Below are 21,544 nucleotides of genomic sequence, written 5' to 3'. Positions count from 1 at the left end.
ATGCTCGTGGGCTCAGCCCAGAAGTAATGGGGAGCCCATGCCACAGCTCTGCTGTCTGCTGGTGGAACACCAAGCCCTTCCCGCATCTGTCTTCTGGCTGCCACAACCTCACTAAATCATTCCATTTTAATGCGTATATTTATGCTTTTTTTTTTCTTTTAGAAGCATGAAAGTGATTTACAACATTTTACACTACATTTTTTAATCCTTCACAATTAAAACAAATCTTCCCCCCCCCCGCACCCCCTGCTTTGCCTATTTTTAAAAACATGTCTTTTGTTCAGCTCTTGCAGAAAAATATGGATGGAAGCAACTCCTAAAATCCCCAACCACAGGAAACAAAATTGGTGTTTTTCCAAGTTAAGTACTATAACAGAGTGAAACATACATGTTTAATTTGAAAATGTTGATTCCAAATGGATTTTTCTTTTGAAAAAACTTCCCCCAAGCAAGTCAATATTTGTAATCAAATTGAAATTTCCTGTGGGAATTATTTATTTTCATGAGGTCTAATTTTTACAGGGGAAAATTCTGCACAGGAAGGTTTAAGTTGCTGTAAACCAGCGTTAGGAATCTGGGTGGTAGGAGGGGGGCTGGGAAATCCCACTCTGTGCTGCAAAGTGTCACCACTTCCCTGTGATGGAGGTGATGTGATGAAAAAGTTGGAACTCCTCTTTGAAGAGGGAAAAGCATGAGCAGAAAGGTGAGAAATTGGGAAGGAAGGAGCATTCAGTTCGCTAGATTTTTCCTCCCCCCTTTATTTCTTGAGAACACAGCAGTGTGGGATAGGACTCACCACGAGCAACGCTAGAGATGGAAGTGAGATACCCAAGATGGCTGTTCTGAGCCTCCTGTGCTGGGGCGCCCTGTAGTTCACCTACCCTTATTCTGCCATCTGTTGGAAGAAGTGGGTCATGCCATTGACTTCAGTTGCCTTGAGGAGACACGGGGATAAGAGCAACTGGTCCACGTCCACTGTAACCATACAAATCCCACCCACAGTGCTTGACGTGTTCAGGGGTACAGGGGGAGTGTGCAACCCTGTGCCTTGTGCAGCCGTTACTACACTGATGGGACTCTCAGCCAGTTCTCCAAACCTCATGAGAAGAGAGCATGTTGGTCTTCCAGCATCTTCAAGGAAGCCCTTCAAAGACAGTTGTCATGGCTTCATCCTAAGGGCGATTTTCTTGTAGAACCTGTGTCCACTGTAGAGCAACGACTGTGGCTAATGATGTGCATAATTTACATTATTATACCTTTCATTTTTGTATTATGATAAATCACCTACCTTCCCATTTCTTTTTATTGTGATGTGCTGGGAACACAATATAGCAGGAGGAAAACAATACAGCGCTGCCCCTGTCAGTCTCAAACACAGAAGCAGCACACCCATGCTACAAACACTCACAGATGCACAGCACCGTATCAGATTATTAGCTCCAAGGCAACTGTCAGCATGCAGTTTTATTGGAAATGAAAACAAGGTAATTCAAGATTTATTTTCTCTCTAAGGAAGTGCCAGGAGGCAGGAGCCAGCCCCCGGCATCTACCGTAAAACACCCGGCGCATGGTAACGTGCTGCTCCTCAAGCAGAGCTCCTGGACTGGGGATTTTTTGAGTGATCTCTTCCAAAAGAGGAGAATTCTCCTCCTTGTCCCCAGACTGTATCCTGAAGGGAGTGATGTAGATTGAGTGACTTGAGTTTTGCTTTACCTAAAGGGAGATAAATGCACCCTACACTACTGTGGCTGCAGGCACAGCTCCTGGGAGACCTCGGGTGGCTCTTAATCACATATCCTTGAAGCTTCAGAAACATACCCTGATTATTTTCCGGCTCAAAGCATTCATTGCCTCCAGGATATTACCATCTTTGCCCCCTTTCTAATGGTTGAGGGTGAACTGATTACCAAATTAAAACCCTTATTAGCAGCTATCTTGGTATGTCGTGCCCTGATTTTATTGCTGTGCCCAAAAGTGATACGTGCCTGGGCACCAAGACAGGCACATGCTGTGCCCAAGCTGAAAATATTTAGGAACTGGTAGGAAAATCACAGGAAATATTTCTGAGTGATTAATTTAGAGTCGTTGAAGACCGTTCTAAAAGATGCTCTAAATGTGTTCATACCAGCTGCACTGGTTAAAAAGGCAATGGAAAAATACACCTTGGTTAGATGAAAGGTGAAAGAAGCAATAAAAACGCATAAAACAACCTATATAATAAATGGGATAAGAGCAAACCAACAGCAACAATTATTGGTCAGAAGGCAAGAGATGCGAACAGTGCTTGACAATAAGCTGTGTCATGAAAAGAGCCTTAATGGAGATGGAGAGGCAGCCTCCACGTCCGGGTGTTTGGGTTCGCAGCGATGCTGGCAGTCCTGCAAAGAGGGAGCCCAGCAGGGCTGCTCCGGTGTGTCGGTAATTTCAAATGGAGGCTTGCTGTCATGTTTTGGACTGTGCTGAACTGTTAATGAAACATGCCTGCCTCCCCCTAGGTGTGTGTATTTCTTTAAAATCTGAAAAACAAAGCTTGGAAACCTAACTCTTCAGACTAAAATGAGAAAAAAAAGAAAAAAAAAAAAAGCTTCTTTTCTTAGTGTGTCATCAATCTTTTTTAAAGGTCTTCCCAGCTCTATCATCACTCAGAGATGCAGGAAGAAGATCCTGCAGGGCACTGTGGAAAGATCCGCATCCAGCAGTACTGTTTGGACAGTCGTACTCGACCATCATTTCCCAAACGTGAGATGTTCAACTGCTGCTCAGGATGTCCCCACCAAGGGGAGCATCCCTCCTTGGACACTGATCTCTGCAGTCCTGATGCTGAATTATTCTGGGAAGGAGTATCAGGGGAACAAATTAGTGAGGTGTTCTTACCAGAAAATCCCGTGGCTACAGCTACCTGCAAGCAACAGGGCCCAGAGACTTGTACTTCCCTATTCTGATGCCTAAGCTTGAGGTTTGCCAGCACCTCTTGGTGAGCAGGAAGCTTCCAGCTGTGTTAGCTCTTCTGACATGGCAATTGCTCCAAAGGAGTTTCTCCATCCTCCCTATCTTTGCCTTAGTGGAAGGCTGAGAAGCCCTTGGCTGACAGCCATTCCAATACATCTTGCAGGTAATCCATAGTTTCCTGGGTCAGAGCAGCTTCTCAGCAGCAATCCTCTACTCTTAAAGTCAGTCCCCTTTCCTAGGTGGGATACTTCTGCAGCACAATCCCGTGTTCTGCCCTGGGTGAAGTTAGCCAGGACTTTGCACTCTCAAGGTCTTCATCCAAAGCAGAAGTAACACAGCAAAATGGACGTCATGCTCAACCAAGAAGTAGTTGACACTATCAGGACTTGGAGGAATTAAAATAAATGACCAAAGTAATTTTTGGCAGAGGACTCGATTTCAAAGGACAATGCACTGTCCATTCTTCCCAGGGGATGTTCTGGGATAGACCTGCATGAGTAACCTACAGCCATTTTGAGCCATCCCCTACTGCCCTCAGCAAGAACTTTCTGACCAAAACTTCAGGTGGAACGTACCAGCTAAGTGTGCTCAAGATATATCACCCAAAGGACTGACACCACCAGCAGGACCAAAAGGATGATGTGTTCAGCATGCTCAGGTTGGGCTTCGTGCCCAAAGGCAGCTGGTTTGTCCTCATGGGGCAAGTCCTGCATTGCCCAGGAAACACACTGTGCAAATCCATCGTGGAGGCTAGAACACATCCATGCATGGATCCTGAAGACTAACCTTGTCCCCTTCTCCAGGTGCCTGGGAACCTTGGCCACACACACGTACAGACCAGCCAGGTGCTGCAGGAAGCAGCAGGATGATAGATGGCAGCTGCAAGCTGAGAGGTACATGCACAAAACCCATTTTTTTCTCCGCAAGGTTCAAATATTTTTGCTCCATCTGAGGCTTGGATCCAGGTTCTCCTGCATGGCAGTCAGAGATGCTGGAAAAGGCTCAACATTAGAGCTCAGGAATGGGGGCTCAGGTTCTGTTCCCCAGCTTAGGGCAGTGCTGGTAAAGATCTGCCCTCACCCAGGCGCCTGGGAAGCTTTTGGCTGCTGCTGGCATTAGTGCAGAAAGCAAGAAGACATTTACTTCCAGGAACAGATGCAAACACAGGGAATTGCCAATTGGCCAAAATCAAATACAACCTGACCTCTGATGATCTGCAGCCTTACTACTTTCAAACAACACTGCACTCAATATTGGCAATATAATAGTTTACCTTGGAGACCCAAGGGCTAAAGGAGAAATGAAACCTGAAGCTGCTGGAGATGTTGCTTTTCCACTGTTTCTATTACCGATAACAGGCCAGCAAAACCCCACGAGGTTCTTGAGCTCTAGGAGAGCCTGCCTGCACCTCCTCCCCAAGACTTCGTGCCAAAATACCCCAAAACTTAAGAGCTGGGCTTCATCAGAGCACCTGATAAATATAGAAAGTAGAGAATGATCTGGAATAGTGATGTTCTACCCTGGGAGGAAGGTCCTTTCTTTTGGGTTTCCTTTCAGTCCTGCAACCTCCCAGCAATCCCCTGGGTAATCACAAAGCCTTGCTGCCCCCAGAAAAGCCCCTTTCTTTCCTTTGAAGGGGAGCTGACACCCACAGGGAACAAACCCTAAGTCAGAAATAATGGGAGTCCTTTGAAAAAAACCAAAAACATCCGAGTCTGAATATAACCACAAGGAAAAAAATGGAAACTTATCTGCAATATGCACCCCCTCCCAAGCAAATTAATACCCTGGACCAGAGCCTTGTCCAGAAGCAGTGTAAATATCTCAGCAACTCATTACCTTGTTAATTGGATCACTCCAAGCTTTTTGGAACCAGTCTAAAGCACAGTCAAATCCATTAAAAAATGGATTTCTTATTTCTCTATAGCTGTCTCTAGCTTTAGTGCTTTTTCTATTAAACATTGGCTAGAGTAGCTTCTCCCTTTACCTCAACTCTTTCCCAGCAAGGCACTTCCTACATTTTTGATGTGTGCCCTTCTTCCTGCCCCCGAGGTGCCGTGTGGGTGCTGGTAGGGTACGCTGGGAGCAATAACCCTCCTCCTGCCAAACTGCCCCTCCTCATCCTGTTCCCACATCCTGGGATCTCCCTCACTTGGATGCTCCAACCCCAGCACAGAGGAGAAATGCATCCGGGGACACTCTGAGCTGCACTTTGCACTTATTTCCTAAGAAACTAAAGATGTGTGTGGGGGGGAACCAACACATTGCTTCCATCCCCTGTACAAACCTTTCACTTACCAAGGCATCCACGTGCTTGCCTACTGATTAAGAGCACTAGGGCCACTGTGTGAGATTGGACACGACAGGAGCATAAGGGGAGCCATATGCTCCGCCAGGAGAGGAGCATACAGCCATTAGGAGGGGGGCTGGTGCTCAGGGCCATGGCTGAAGCTGCAGGGATGTGGGTGCTGCTCCCCTCACAGTTCAGCCTTTCACATCCCCAAGGACCAGCGATGCCCTCACTGAGGGCAGTGCAAGGAGGTGGCATCCAAGTACCAACCATCTTTTGCACAGAGGGAGCCCCTCCATTTGTTTTTCCAGGACCTAGCAGCCCAGCCTTCTCCTTGCCCTATGAAAAAACCACTTGGCCTCCCTGCAGCATCAGCAGCGCTGGGTGATGGGACCCAGGGCTCCTGCTTCAGGCATCCTCAAACTGCCACCATGTCCCTAAGGCAGAGCACAGCCAGGGCCAGGCAAAAAGTCCTCCCACAACTGCGCTAAAACCTTTTAACAGCCAAGAACCATTTTCTGCATGGCGTGTCAAGCAGTAAAGCTGTTGAATAGGCAGGGCCAGGGGTTGGTTTAGAGTGTAGCAGCACGGAATGCCTTTTTCCCAGCATCTGTGGTGGTCAGGGAAGTCTTTAAGCCCCTTCACTGTTTTTCTGGCAGCACCTTCCCACATCTGCGGGTCTGCACAGTGAACTGTATCACTGGCACAGCTGGAGTTAATTTTGACTTCTGAAAGAGGGAAGGAGGATTATGTTTATATATATGCATATAAAAATGTGTATTTTTAAACACAGGAAATCCTGGTTCCTCCCTGGGGCTTGGCTGGATGGGTCGCAGGGCCAAAGGAAATGCTCTGCAGCAGCACCCTGCATGCCAAGCACTTTACCAGGGCAGGTTTTTGCAGCTGTTGGGCTCCTTATGTCCATACCCAGCCTGCAAAGCACCCCGTGGCATGGTGGGGATAAACCTTGGTGAACATGGCTGTCATTGTGCTGCTGGATGCGTGCCCTGAGGTCTCACCACATCATGCCATGTGCTGGTGCTGCTGCTTGGCCATCCAGCTGCTATCCTGAGGGGAGCACAGAACCATCCCCACCTCCTTCCACTCACCTCAACACCTCTCCGTTGTCCAGATAAAGGAAACAGCAGATGGTGTCCCACTGAGACCTGGTGTTACCCCTCTCTGTGCCCAGCAGGACAGCAGTGTCACAGCAGAGATACCATGGTCTCCTCCAGCCTTCACCACATTCCAGGCCCCTCAAATCCAGCAGCATGGAAAAACCTGCAAGATGACAGAGAGCCCTCTTATTCCTGCCGTAATTAATCCCTTTGGAATTCAATTAATGAGCTCCCTGCTGCAGCTATCAAGCCTCCATCAGTTAGGCAAACAGGCGTGCAAGGCAGGCTGGGTCTGTATGAGCACAAGACAAATATTTCAGCACGTCCAGATATAGCCCATCCTTCTGCACTCTGTGCAGCTCAGCTTTAAGGTGTTACCCACTGGTGGGAACTTCAGGGCTCTGGTGGTGATTGGAAGAACCTGTGCTCCCCTCTCACCCACCCTGACCGGAGAGCACCTGCCATGGGAATGGGCTGGGATGTGCACTAGCAATGGTGAACAACAGCCAACACTGCTGCCTTATTTTTATGGCTTTCTGACTTTTTCTACAAATTTGGCTGGGCTGGAAGTGTGACCACTGATGTGTTCTGAGCTGCTCTCCTAGGATTTTGGAAGCGGGAGTGCTCGATTCAGGCCACACATTGCAGGACACCCAATTTCAAACCCCAGCTCCTACAGTCTCATCAGCTTCCCAGCCAGGCTGTCTGCTCATCCATCCCCGGTGCCCACCAGGGCCCAACAGCCCCATATGTGTGGGGATGAACAAGCAGCAGCTGCAGCTCTAGTCTGGAGAGCTCATCCCAGGGGTGCAGTTGATGGAGCACCCCACTCCTGCTGCAGTGCTGGGAACTGCACGCTCCCACCACGATGGATATTTCCCATCAGCACACTCTATTCAAAATGAAACCCATTATGGCAAAGAAAAAAAAAATCTTTAATGATTGTGCTGCATCAACATGAATGATGTCACATGTCCAGACTGCCTCGGAAAGCACTGAGTTGCCAAAAGATGGTGAATGTCTTCAATATGGAGAGAGAGGGACCAGAGGAGAGGCTAAAACTGAAACTTTCCAGCTATGCTGTTGATACATGTCCTTATTTTCTTTTGTTGGATAGCATGCTCTGTTTTGTTTTGAACACAGCGTTATTGCAGCAGGGCTTTGTTAGCCCCTGGGGTGGATGCATGGAAGTTGGCAGCACCTGCATCCCTGCTCCCACCTCTCATTTGCCCAGGATAACCTGCAGCTTGGGCTCGGTGCAGACGTAGACCAAGAACCTGGTGGTTCTGTGTAACCTCATCTCTCTCTCTCTCTATATATATGTGCCATACGAACCCTATTGCAAAAAATGATCAATCCTTTTAATTACTGAATCTCATGCAGTTCTTGAGAGCAGTGCCCTTGCACACTGATGGCTTTGCCCTGGGGAAAGTTTGGGGTCTCTCCAGCTGCTCCCACCATTGCTCGGTGTCACAATCCAGGACACAGGTAACACGAGACCCTGCTGAAATGCAGATGGCAATGCCAGAAGGCACCGATGTGAGGCATGGATGCCAAGCAGCAATTTGTTCTCTGTCAGGCACGGCCTCCCCAGCCTGGCCAAGCAAGAAGTGCTGCACTACAGGGGTGAAGGCATTATTTCTTACAAATGCCCTTTTGGAACCCAAATTTTCACATTTGTACACTCATATTTTGCAGTAGAGATGGAGTGCATCATTTCCCTGCTTAAACATCATTTCATTTGTATTGCATCTGGATTCATAATGAAATGAGTGTCGCAGCGACCCTGGTAATTTTATGGCTCTTTTACCAATATTCTGCTTGAGTCATGGCGGTTTGACCGAGAGGAAAATCCTGAATGTCCAGAGCAACCCACAGCCTCACAAATCACGAACCAAACCTTCCTCGTCACCTCCCACCCACTGCGACCCAACAAATCAAAACGTCTCACGACTTTTTTAGAGAATAACAAAGGCAATAAACTTCTACATCAAAGGCAAACCCCAGGCTCCCAAACTGCTTTTGGAAATGCATCTTTTTTCCAAGCTCATAAGAAGTACCACACCACCTCTTTTTTTTTTCCCCCTGTCATTCCTGTAAAATATTTAGTGCTTTCTCTTCCCAAATTTATAAACAAGTTGGCTGATTGTGCAGATGAAAACTGGTTTAAAAATTAATTGAAAGCCTTTAAAAATTAATAATTATTTCAGCTAATTAAGGGTGGCAGCTTAACATCTTTTAAACTGTTAACAATTTGGTAACTGCTGTGTGCAGTGCTGTTGGAATAGAAAATGGTGGGGACCGTGAGCTGAAAAAATGTAGTCTTCAGTGTTTCAGACCCCGAGCAGGTTTTGGGCCCTTCTGCATCGTCTGCGTTATTATTGGCAGCACTACCACATCTATCAAAAAATGGATCTCTACCATCATCGTTTTGCTAGAATTTCTCATGTTCCAGATAATTTAAAATGCTTTCTTGTTGTCCATAACGCATTTGGATACGGGTTTTTTAAATGGATACTTTCACTTCTCTCATCAATTGTTCTTTATTTCATAGCATCTGATTTTTAATCACAACCATTACCTTCCTCCTTTCCCTGATTTGTTACTTATTATCTGCAGCTTGGCTCGCTCCTCTCGCTTCCATTTTTTGCCAGGATTTGTTGTGATCTTTCCTTTGTGATCATCATAAATACGCTTGTCAGGAAGGAACTGAAACAAAGAGCATTTATAGCTCTGAGAATTTGAGAGTTTTCTGTTTTCCAATAAATCAGTTGGCAGAGCTGTAAAAACGTGCAGCATGTGTGAGAACTGACTGTTGGGTTTGGCTGTAAGGGCTTCCAACTCTTTATTGCAGATGAATTAGGCAGTTGATACCCATGGCATCTCTTGCTGTTGCAGAGCCCATCAATAGGGGATACTTGGCCCAACCTTAGCACCAAAAACCACCTGGGTGTACCCTATAATGCAAAAGGGCCTGTATTTAGAATCATGGAATCAGGATTGGAAAAAACCACTAAGATCATCTAGTCCAACTATCAACCCATCCCACTATGCCCACTAATCATCTCCCCAAGTGCCACATCTCCATGGCTCTTGAACGCCTCCTGGGACAGTGACTCCACCATTTCAACCCTAAATCCCGTGCTGTGTACTAAAGGCAGCCCTCTGTTTCCTGTTTGGACCTGCTGTGCCATGTAGACCTCCTTCTGCTCTGAGCTCATGTTGCAGCCTGGCCCCGCGCTCCCATCTCAGGAGTTTCCTGATGGATCCCTTCCCGAAGCTTCAAACCAGAACTAGAGTTAAGAGGAGCCAACACTCCTTATGGGGAGGTGCTGCAAGGCCAGAGGGACCCCAAGCATCCCACTGCATCTCCGAGGATGCTCTGCCTTTCGCTGCTCAGTTATTCCGCAGCCCATCCAGACTCTACAATGCCCTTTGGCAGAAGTTTAATTATGCAAAATTGTTACGAAAAAGCATTTCTTTTGCCTGGTTCACACGTCCTCCTTCCTGCCAGCCGCTCCCAGCCCTCATCTTTGCTGCCTTCCTCTGCATCTCCCCTTCTTTCTCGTTTCCTCTCTTTGCTTTCCAGTGGAGGGAACAGATTTGTGAGCAGTATTTAAGTAGCAGGTGAATTATTGATCTGCTCAATGACAAATTGATCTCTTCTGTTGTGTTTAACACTTTTATTTTCCTCTAAAAATTTCCACGCTCAATTTACTTTTTAGGCCATCACAGATCGCTGAGGCGATGTTTTCATAACACGATGGCTGTGCAAGGTCCAAGTTATCTTTCCTGGGCAGTAACAGCTCATTGAAGGCTCACGACTATTTAAAGTACAAATAGATGGCTTCACCCGTGCTCATCATTTTGCACATTTCCTGGATTCCCTCTTATTTTACTGTCCAGAGGTGTTCGGCTGCAGCTTTTCACCATCAGCTCTGACTATTGAGGTGTTTGGGGCCCTTTTCAGTATTATCCTCTTTTGCACATTCAGGCTCTGATCCCACACCTCGACCCTCCCCGGCCCTCCACAGCTCCTGCTGCTGAGATGATAGACAAAAAGGGTCAATTATGCGATTTCTATACCTTAGAAAGCTGCTAATAAAAAAAGGGCTCCCCTTTATCGTAGTTTTAAGTTTAATTTGTCATCTTGTGCTCTTTTTTATTTTCCTCATTTGGACGTGACTTCCACTTTCTGGAGGATACTATTTTACCTCTGACAAACTCCTTTAGTCTGTTCTTTAATGAGAACAGCTAATTTTTTGCCCTTTTAAAGTCTCTTTTGATAATTGTATAGATCTACTCTCATCATCTAATAGAAGATCTTTAAACAATGTCTATGTCCCCTGGAAGAATTTTACCCTTTTGACAGCTGCTTTTTAATTTCTTTTTAACAAGCCTCACCACTTTTATGTGGATTGCCTTTTTGAAATGAAGTCGCAATGAACTTTTCCATTTTTTTCTTTCTTTCTTTTTTTTTTTTTTTAAGAAAAAAAAGTCCTACAATGCCACCGACTTTAAGTACATGATGGGCACTTTTAGAGAGGCTCTTCAATCACATTTTAAATTAGCCCTGTGGCCTGCACAGGATTGAATCTACCATTGCTTCTCCTGGCTGTCCCAAGAAGGAGCTATTTTTAGTGTTGTTTGGACATTTAACCATTTTGCTCAGGGAGTATTCCAAGTCCCTCAGCACGGAGCTGGTTTCCACCCTGTTCACACAGCTTTCCCCAGTCACACCCCCAGGCATCACCCAGCCAATATGCCATGCTCATCCATCCAATCCCAACGCTTTCATCCCAACACCTTTCACCTTTGCATCCTTAGCACTCTCCTCTGCATACCTGGCCACCATTGGGATGCTCCGCATAGGTCTCACCTCTGCAGGATGCCCATAAAGGTATCCTGGTGGCGGCCCAGGTCTCACCTCTCCTCCAACTGCTTCTTCTGCAGGTCTGGGACCTCTTTGGTGGCAACCCAGAGTTTCCATTATTCATCGAGTGTTATTCCTGATAAGAGAGACAGTGTTAAAAAGCAATTAAAATCCTCAGGTTGTGCATTAAAAGAAAAAAAAAGAAGTAATTTAAAACTCTAAACATGCTTCTGACATTTTCTAAATTAAAAATCAGACCCTTCCTCCACGTTTTTCAGTTCATAAAATTTAATCAGTGTTACCATTTTAAGGGAATATTTTGGACTAAGCAAGATGCAAATTTTTTGAAGGATGGGAAGGAGCACTGTTTCAGGTTTCTGGTTAAACCTGTGACTTCCATCCCGCTCCGTGCCCAGGATCACCATCTGCAGATGGCACCACGGGCCCCGTGCCAGCAGGAGGGCTGCAGAAATCCCTCGGTGCCATCCCTGCTCTCCTATTCTAGGCTGAACGCAGGATTATTTCCTGGTCTCATCATTTTCTCTGAGCTTTTTTATCACTGCTAAAAGCTGTCAAGAGCATTCGGCCACAGGGAGGAGGGAGAAAGGCAGACTAGGAGGACTGTGTTGCAGGAGAGGTGTGCTAAGGGGAGCGGAATGGCTGCAAAACTTCTTCCCCTATCAATTGTGTGATTTCTTACGCCACAGGCCCATGGAAGAGCAAATCTGTAGAAAGCCATGCTAACTCATTAAAAAGAAAAAAACAACAACAAAGCAAAACAATAACAAAACACACAAAAAAACCAACCCAGCCCAAGAACCCCACAAAGCACTTGGATCCTTATAGGCCACTGATTGTGGCTGTGGTCAGAGGATACAACCCCCTCTGTGCAATCACTTCCTTTTGTTTGCATGGCCCATGTTCAGACCCCAGGCTTTAGGGATAAAGCAGATTTTCTTCTGATTAAAGACGTTGGTAAGATTAAAGATACACAGCTGAGGAGCAAAGCTGCAAAGCAAAGATCACTTGGTAACTTTTCAGCTTGCAATGTGTGTATTTTTCAGTTGCTTCTCCTGTTTTTGAAGATGCAAACTGGAGAAGGCAATAACCCACTGCCCCTGGTCCTGGTTGGGTCTTATCTTGCTGCAATTCCCAGCACTTGTCTCCATCCCACAAACTTCCCCATCCAACAGCAAAGGATCCTCCACCTTCCCAGGATGTGTTTTTACCCCAGGGCATGGTTTTACCCCAGGGCCATGGGCAAAACACACTCCTCTCACATGCTTTTGTGTCCAGGCTGGTTGAACAGGCAGGTCAGGGTGCCCCTATCATCCCTCAAGCCAGGCACACAGGTGGAGATTGCAGGGTGGTACCCATGGGAGTTGGGGACATCCCTCCGGTTGTGTGCACATGGGCATCCCCCAGGACATAGATGTGAGTGGAGCCACTCAAGTGCTGTCTCTCCATCCTCTCTTCACCCTTCTTATGCCCACAGGGCATGAGGCCGCTTGGTAGCATCTGCCCAGAGCATGAGCTGCGTCATTGCCCCCAAATGGCTGCTGTGGGTTCTCCAGCCAAACAAAGCAGGTGCCCGCTGCCTGAATTTGTCCAAAAAGCCACCCAGGCTTCATGTCCCCTGCTCTACTTGTGGTATCCTGATGTGGGACAGGCAGAGCATCCTGTCCTGCCTGCGCTGTGTCACCGCACAGTGCTGCTGAATGACTGGTAGGCATCTGAGCAACATCTCCCAGCCCTGAGCAGTCAGTACGGACATGGAACAGTACGGGCACCCATCTCTGACTCAGCAGAGATCCCAAGCACAGGGAGGTGCCGCTGGGAGCTCTTGGCAGCATTACATGGTCACAGATCATCCTTTACCTGCTGCCAGTCTGCCCAAACCAAAAAGAGTCGCGATCAAAAGAGTTGCAGAGCAGAAATTAGAAGGGTTTAGGAACGGCTCCCTCACAACGCATCCCTGCTGCACCCGGTCCCCGCGGTGTGTCCCTCTGTCGCTCTGTCCTGCTGCCTGCAGCCCTGCAGCTCCTCGGAGGCACCCACACGGCTCCGCTGCCTTTAATAGAGAAACCTGACACACGCACACGGCGAGCGCACGCAGATCAAACAGATGCTGCCTGTCACAGAGCTTAAAGCCTAATTACAGGAGATTACAGAAACTATTTATAAATATTTATACCCATTTAAATATATTTATAAATGTATCAGGATTGGATAAAAGTGTATATTGTTATTTTAGCTTAAGACAGCCGAATATCACTTATACAATACTCATACAGTAATCATATATTTGTATTAAGCTTCTTTTTGATTAACATGGACAGCATCTGCTAACATTTGAATTGCTGTTAATACAAAGTAGGTTGGCACCAATATGCTAAGGAGAACGGGTGGCAGACAGTAAGACGTCTGGAGGCAACAGAACAAACATATCAGAGCAGAAAACTCTCCCCCTTCTTAGGCTGGGTAGAAATCCTCCTGCTTCACCAACTAGGATGCAGGAAATATATAGTGAGGGTTATGAATTTTGTTTTGGCAGTGATTTGATGAATCACTGTGCCTTCCCCATCATTTGCTTGCACTGCATGTGTGAGCACCCGGGGTGGTGGAACTGCTCCCACCTTGCGTGGTTCTCTGCAGGAGTACCAACACTTCCAGCACCTAAATATGGTCCTCTGTCACCCAGCGGCCATGTGTCCTTCTGCAGCTCATGTTGGGAGCTATGGAGCAAGTTGACCTCTGTGCCAGGCTGAGCTGTGCTTCTTGCTCTGCAGCAGCTTCATTCCTCTGTCAGAAGCTTGGAAAAGTCTCCATTAGGAAAGTCAGACCCAGAGTGACACATTTCTGGGACTTATGGGAAATCCAGGATTTGGGGCAGGAGATGAATCTTTTCCTGTGTTCTTACTGAAAGCACGGCGGAGAAGACTCAAGCCTCACCTGTGGTGCTCAGCAGGGGCTTTCTGCCTGTTGGTGCACACCAAGGTGTTGGTTGGCAGCCACCAACCTGCATGGAGGTCAGGACAGGGCTGATGGGTGTTCCTGGAGGGATGTGGGCATAGTGGAGGGGAAAGGAAGGAGATATGTGCGAAAAATGGGGATGGTGGGCAGGGCTGTCTCATAGAAGATGCAAGATAAGCTTAGGAACAGCTCAAACCCAGCACGAAGACCTGTCCAGGCGCTTGCCATGCAACCAACCTGCTGCCGCAGCTCAGGGCTTCAGTGGCCAACCTCCATCCCCAAGGTGAGCCACTGCCAGCCCATCCCTGGCTCCTTCCCCACATCCTTTCTTCTTTTCACTCTGGAGAAGACAAAGCAGGATCCTTGCTCCTCACTCCCGGTGGGGCGGTTTTGAGCAGGACAATCCCTTTGGTCAGGCATCAAATACCAGCATGCGAGCCATCTGCTTCTTTGACTGAAACACCCAGCGAAAAGCTGCTGGATTGGAAAAAGGATATTAATCTGAAAAGCATATAACAAAGCGACTGCAGGGTGTTCCCCCCCCTCGAGCCAGAGCGAGTGAGGGAAAGCTGATTACCATGACACACAGGAGCCCTGATCTAATATTCCACTTCAAGATTTGCAAATAATGTGCCCATTAACATTCATTAGCTCTTTAAATAATACCTGCCAGGCCTTCCAGGCAAGGAGGAAAGGCCCCTGCGCCCAGAAATCAATCACGCAATGGCCTCTAATTGTGTGTTTTCCACATTTACTCAAAGCTTCCGTAAAACACGGCCAGGACCATGCAAAGCTGAAGCTGTCACTCCGTGTGCCCATGTGCAGGGCTGGCTGGAAGTGTCCTCCCCATCCCAGCTGTGGGATGAGGATCCCTGCTGATCAGCGGCTGCTCCCCGACAGAGGGAAGGCTTTGCAGGAATGTGTGACAGCAGCCTCACACTGCCAGAAATAGCTTCTGTCCTCCACCATCAGTGCAGTCTGTGGGGATAAAGCAGTGGGAAGGAAGAGGCTGGTGGCATGTCCCACGAGGTGACATTTCGCTTGAGTTCTGGCAAGTGGCTCCATGGTGCTGCTGTGCAATTGGTGAATAAACCTAAGGTTTAGAAATTGAGACCGATACCCGAAGTCTTGCTTTCCTTTGCTCCACTCACTGAGATGCAGAAACCTTCCTCATCCTTCAGCTTCTCCTACCTAAGGATACTAAGGTCAGGCTGGACAGGGCTCCGAGCACCTGATGGAGCTGTAGGTGCCCCTGTTCATTACAGGGGAGCTGACAGGGATGACCTTTTAGGGTCCCTTCCAACCCAAATGATTTGATGATTCTGTGACTTTCTGGAACCCACAGGAAGGCAATGTGGGCCCAGCCTGAAGTCCTGCAACTCATTTGCACTCCAAAAAATCACAGAATCACAGTGTCACAGGGGTTGGAAGGGACCTCTGGAGATCATCCAGTCCACCTCCCTGCTAAAGCAGGTTCCCTACGGCAGGTTGCACAGGCAGGCATCCAGGCAGGACTTGAACATCTGCAAAGGAGATTCCACCAGCTCTCTGGGCAGCCTGTTCCAGGGCTCTGCCACCCTCACAGGAAAGAAGTTCTTTCTCATGTTCAGGTGGAACTTCCTGTGTTGCAGTTTGTGCCCGTTGCCCCTTGTGCTGTCGCTGGGTACCACCACACAGAGCCTGGGCCCTTCCACTTGACTTTGGATACTTAAAAGCATTCATAAGGTACCCTCTCAGCTTCTCTTCTCCAGGCTGAAGGGTCCCAGGTCTATCAGCCTTTCCTCGTAAGAGAAACACTTCATGCCTCCAGTCATCTTTGTAGCCCTTTGCATTCAGTAATTCTGAAATGGGAATTGCATGCTGGAGATCCCTTGGTGTCATGAGACAGGCTGCCCAAGGTTTGCTCTTGGAAGAAGGCTTTAACAGAGGCTCTTACGTATAGGGATGATGCCAACATCACCTTCTTTTCAGATGTTTTGAGCGGAAAAGCTCCTTGTGCCACCTTCTGACCTCCACAGCCCCAGTGTTGATCTGAGCTATTTGGATATGAAAGAAATCAACCTGCCAAAAGAAATGGATAGTTTCTTGGCAAGACAAAAGACGCATTCTGACCCATAGCTGACACTGTGGCTTTCTGGGTTGGCCACCATCGATGCCCAGCTGCATTCACCCTGCTGGCACTTGGTGTTCGGCACTATAACCTCAGCTCAGCTGCCACACAGGCTTGTTCTGGATTTGTCTGGTGGTTTTAGTGCTTTTAAAGAAGAGATGTACAGGAGAAGATGAGTGGGTCCCTCTGCACAGGGCCAGGAGCAAGCCTGGAGGCATCAGCGGGTCTGTACCATGTTGTGTTCCTTAGAAAATGACTCTGTGCTGTCCCAGATGTTACAGTCAAAGCAAAAACACCATTTGGAAAAGGCAACGCTTTCCTCGTGCAGCAAGGAGACAGCTGAGCACTGTTTATAGATGCATTTAATCAGCCCAAAATGAGTTTCACGGAGGAGGCAATAGACAACCTAATTAGTGACTTGTCTGTGGTCTAACCAGCCAGGTCAGGGAAGGGCACCTAAAGAGAAGTGATAGATCCTGCAAAGGGGCCCCACCTCCGCAGGATTAATGAAAACCCTTCCCCAAATAAGAATATTCTCGAGCAGTGAGAGGATGGAGAATTTTTTTCAACGAGTGAAGGTGAAATACAAAGGGAAATAGCGGACAAGCTTTTTTTTTAATGTGCAAATGATACCAGTGCAACGGAGAAGTGTACAGGAAAAGAAATAGTTTTGCATAAATGCCTCTCTCTCAGTAGATATTGCAAAGGAATGCAAACGCAAAATGAGCTTGAGCGTACTTAAAGGGCAGTGATCTGATGAAGATGAGAAGTGCAGAGTTAATGTTCTCTCCTGGATTTCTTCACAAAGTTACTGAGTAAGTTTTCCCCAGCCTGCTTCATATCCCTGCAAATGAGAAGAAGGGAATTTGTGGCTGCAGTGAGGTGGTGGATGTTGGCATTGCACTGAGGTGAGCAAACAGACGGCGACCACCACTGGCTGTGTAGAGAGGGGAGGTGGCCTTCAGAGGGGTCCCCCTTATTCCTCTTCTCCCCCTACTCCCACTGACCCCCAGGTTACCACCCCAAAACCATTCTCCCCTCAGATTCGCTTGACCTTACTCACGAAAGCACCCTCTAATCCTTCCTGCTATCTCACCAGCTCCTATCTAATTTATTCTACCAGCTACCACAAACTTATTTAATCTAAAGCTTCTGCAGAAAGAAGAAAAAAAAATCTATTTTATGCTACATTCTCTCCATTTCCCCATCCAATACCTGTGTGAACTTGGATAAAATCACTATTTAATAGCACTAGTCAAGCCCCACTGCATGTTCAGGAGCCTTGCTGGATCAGCTATTGAAAGTCTGTATGGAACTTGTGAGTATCTTGTAGTGCAGAGGGAAGGATTAAACACCTGGTGTACAGGGATGGCCCCAGTCTGCATCCATCCCTGTTACACCTGGGGCCAAGTGCTGCACACGGCAATGGTCTCACCCAGCTGGTTGATGGGGTGCCATCAGGGGATCAGCTGTGGGCTCTGGGGACAGGGACAGACACTTTTTATAGCAGAGGGCTGGAAGGGAGCCCTGGGATACCAGCCCAGGCTGCTGTGTTCCCACAGGGGATGCCCACAGCCCAAGGTGGGCTCATGACATCCTTACAGCATCTCTCTAAAGGTGGGAGATGCTCAGCCTGGCTGGGTTTCAGGATCGATTTATCCTAGGACAGTTTTCAGCTGTCTTCCCTGCAGTCCCTCCCCAAGGTTTTGGGCTTTTTTTTCCTATTCCTTTTGCAGTCCCTGAATCATCAGCCTCTAATTATTGCCTGCAGATAAACATACACTTCTCCCTGGAAGAAGTCCATTATTATTATTTTTTTTTTAACCTAAAATTGAAGGCAGTTAGCAGATGCTTGGGCAGCGTGAACACTGCAATGCATTATTAAAATGAGCTCTCACCCCTCTGCTTTGCCGTACTTAGCACCACTCTCCGCCACATTTGGGCTCTTGGGGAAGTTTTTGGGACCTCGAGCAGACAGCAATCTTCAGCCTGAGGTATGTCAGACCATGTGATTTAATGGGCACTAAAACCAGGGAGCTGATGGATTTTTCTATGTAGCCAAAGGCTCTGCAAAGGTGGCAGAGCAGAGATACAGAGGACATGTGGTGATGGAGGAGACCCAGCCCTGACCAGGAGATCCCCATCCCCGTGCTGTTCTCATGTCCCCAACGTCTCCATAGCCAAGCTGGAACTGGATGGAGCCGTCAGCAAGAATTATTCCCACGTACCTGTGGTATGAAAGGCCTTTGTGTTATGGTTGTGCATAAATAGTTACTGTAAAAAAAAAAATAATGTTATTTTAAATCCAAAAACTGTCACATTTCCTTCCTAAATGATAACTAAATCCATACAGCACCTGAAGAGGTTTTCTATCTCTTTCAATTTAAAGCTTCATTTGTGACAAAAGAGCATTAAAATAGGAAAACATTCTTTTAAAGAGAGATAGCTCTAATATTTGATAACTTATAAAAGTTAATATATGTTTATATTATCTGATACATATGACCTATTAAATGTAAGCAATATTGTGCTAAACTGAACTGAAATTATTATCGTACTGATAGAAGGAGCATAATAACATATCCAAAGCACTGGGTATCACAGAACAGGAGGGAGACCCATGTACTGCATTGAGCTTCCCGTCTCTCAGCAGCAGCACTGCTGCATCTCAGTGACCAAAGCAGCCATGCAGGCTTTCACAGTGTGATTTTCATGGTGGCTTGGTGTTGGCCTGGGGACAGCTATTGGCCTTACCTTGGCACCGACTGCAGCAGAAGGCTGAGCTCAACTGGAGACCGAGACCAGCAGGGTTTATGGCCATTATTAATGATGCTTTTCCATATTAATACAGAGCATGAATGTCAGTATGATTGTAACTGGGATAATAACTGTTTGTTACACTGCGATGAGGCTGTTAGGGCTGCTATTACAGCAACAATAAATCCGCGGCTCTGAGCAGGGCTGTTCCGTTTGCCCACGATGACATTCTGATCTGAGAGGCGTGAGGAGGACAGACAGTGTTGCGACACCTCTGTGTGGCTGTGATTCTCTGGGAGACTTTATTAGGACCTGGAGATGGAGCATCTGAGCGCACTGAGGAGGATGCTCGGGGTGGCCCTGAGCCAGCAGGTCACCAGGCATGCACCTCGTGCCAACCCTCATCGGTTGGTGCTCCAATTAAGAGACAAAGCAGGATGACTTGTAGCCGTGCAGTTAATCAGGGGTCAGGTGGCTGGAGCTTTCTCACCCAAATGCTTGGGACGCTGCTGCTTTTGTGTTGCCAGAAAAAGGGGGCAGTTAAAATACAGCTGAGGGAGGGGAACAGCGGCCACCGACCCACCTGGTACCGCCTCCCATTGCCTGCACAATGAGCATCCCATTCACTTTGTTCCTCTGAAATCCTATTTAGGGAGCTGGCTTGTAAGATGTGGGGAAACAACAATGTGACTTTCATATCACTCTGTGAGGAAACTATTTGAATGCACTCTTGGTTTATCTTGAGAAACCAGTCACTGCAACTGCAAGCTGGAGCTGGGGAATGCACTTTCATGCTGGTTCCAATTGATAAGCCCCAAACCGAGCTTGATAGTTGTGTCTTGTTTACCCGAGTGACAAGACGGCTCTTTGTGTCCAAACCCTCCTCTGAAAGCACATACCTCAAGTAAAGCTGTGCAAGGGACTTCGGCTTTAATGCTCTCCTTAATGCACGAGGAGGGGAGCGGCTGCTGTGCAGGAGAAAACCTCTGTGAAGAACAACCCCTGGACATGAAGCCTGGAAGCACTCATATCCTTGCTTTGCCTAGCTTTGTCTGCTAATAGTTGTTGCCTGCTCAGGGGCAGGACGGGATGTCTGTGCTCCCTCAGCACTCACCTGCAGACCGGACGCAGCTTCCTTGGCCAGCAGCTGCAGGGTGACTTGGGTTTACTGGCTTAATTTACCACACTTCCTCTCTTCTAACAGCTGGAGTTAAAATCATTTCTTGTAGAATCACAGAATCATCAAGGCTGGAAAAGACCTTTAAGATCATCTAGTCCAACCGTCCATCTAGCACCAGTATTGCCCACATATTGCAAGCATGATCAGCTGGCCTGTATTTCTTTTGCTGCGATTTCTTAACTTGTCAATTTTATTTAGTCTAATAAAGTGTTTTAATTTCCTCTAATTTCCATATTGTACTGTAGCTAAGGAACAGAGATAAAAGGAGCTACAAGAAACTCTGAATAGATAATTAGTTAATTAAACAACTTAACTGGTATGTGGTTTATACCACATTGTTCTCACAGAAGCCACAATATGGTAAACAGCTCTCGATAGGTAATTCCCAGCTCAGCTTCCTTTTATGGGTAATGGCTCTAGAAGGGCTGTTAATGATGAAATTCCTCAAACAAAACCTTACATTCTCAAAATGATCCTGACTGTTTTGTATTAAATCCTTACCCAGACTCTGATGGGGGAATTTTGACCAATGGAGAAGAACATATCCTAGGACAGGGAAGGGGATGTGAACTTTGCTGCAACCCTGGCATCAATGATTCACTTGCCTTAAACATGTCTGGAAGTAAGGATCTCCTTGTAAAGTCATCCTGAGCAGAGGAGAGCCAGTCATACATCCCTTATCATAAAGTCTGGAAAGGACCACTAGGATCATCAAGTCCAACCATCAGCCCACTAAACGATGTCCCTCGGTGTGACATCTACCCCTTTCTTGAACACCTCCAGGGATGGTACCTCCATCACCTCCCACGGCAGCCTGTGCCAGTGCATTACTGCTCTTCCTGAGAAGAAATTATTCTTAATATCCAACCTGACATGCTTACATGCCCTCCTCCATCTGATCTACTGAGCTGTGACCACATCCACATGCTTCCTGCCTAATGGTTAGTCTGGGTCTTGTTTTGGCACCCAGATCTGCCTCAAAGCCCTGGGAGCCTCAGGGCACCATCAACATGTGGTCAAGTGGCTTGAGACAGGCAGAGATGCTCCCGTTTGCTGTGGCTGACTGTACAGCATTGGGTCAGAGCTCTATTGCTTATACCATTACACTGTTTCTTCACGAAGCTTCTGGCTGTGAGCTCCCAGAAAAGAGTGACTGGTGCCAAGGGGGAGCATCCTTCTGCAATGGGGTAAATACAACCCACATGGGAAGTGCTTGAGCACTCAGAGTTAGCACCCAGGTGTGTCCATGTTTTTGCCCCGTGAGCCCCACTGTGGTCCTTTTAACAGCAGCTGG

At 47.3% G+C, this 21,544-nt stretch overlaps 1 long non-coding RNA gene across 20 annotated transcripts in view; it reads left to right on the top strand.

Annotated features, from left to right (window-relative positions):
• Positions 1 to 20,476, top strand: part of LOC101752086 — a 66,079-nt gene extending 45,603 nt beyond the window's left edge. For 18 of the 20 annotated variants that reach the window (XR_005839538.2, XR_005839557.2, XR_005839542.2 and 15 more), the window contains one exon: positions 285 to 20,476. This is a non-coding gene — a long non-coding RNA (uncharacterized LOC101752086). The remainder of the gene's footprint in view (positions 1 to 284) is intronic. The other 2 variants (XR_005839541.2, XR_005839545.2) reach the window with 2 other exon arrangements.
• The last annotated feature ends 1,068 nt before the right edge of the window (positions 20,477 to 21,544 follow it).

Source organism: Gallus gallus, chromosome 13, assembly GCF_016699485.2.
Source record: "Gallus gallus isolate bGalGal1 chromosome 13, bGalGal1.mat.broiler.GRCg7b, whole genome shotgun sequence".
Classification (NCBI taxonomy): Eukaryota; Metazoa; Chordata; class Aves; order Galliformes; family Phasianidae; genus Gallus; species Gallus gallus.
The sequence above is the reverse complement of the archived record's forward strand: the minus strand, read 5'-3'. Positions and strand labels throughout refer to the sequence as shown.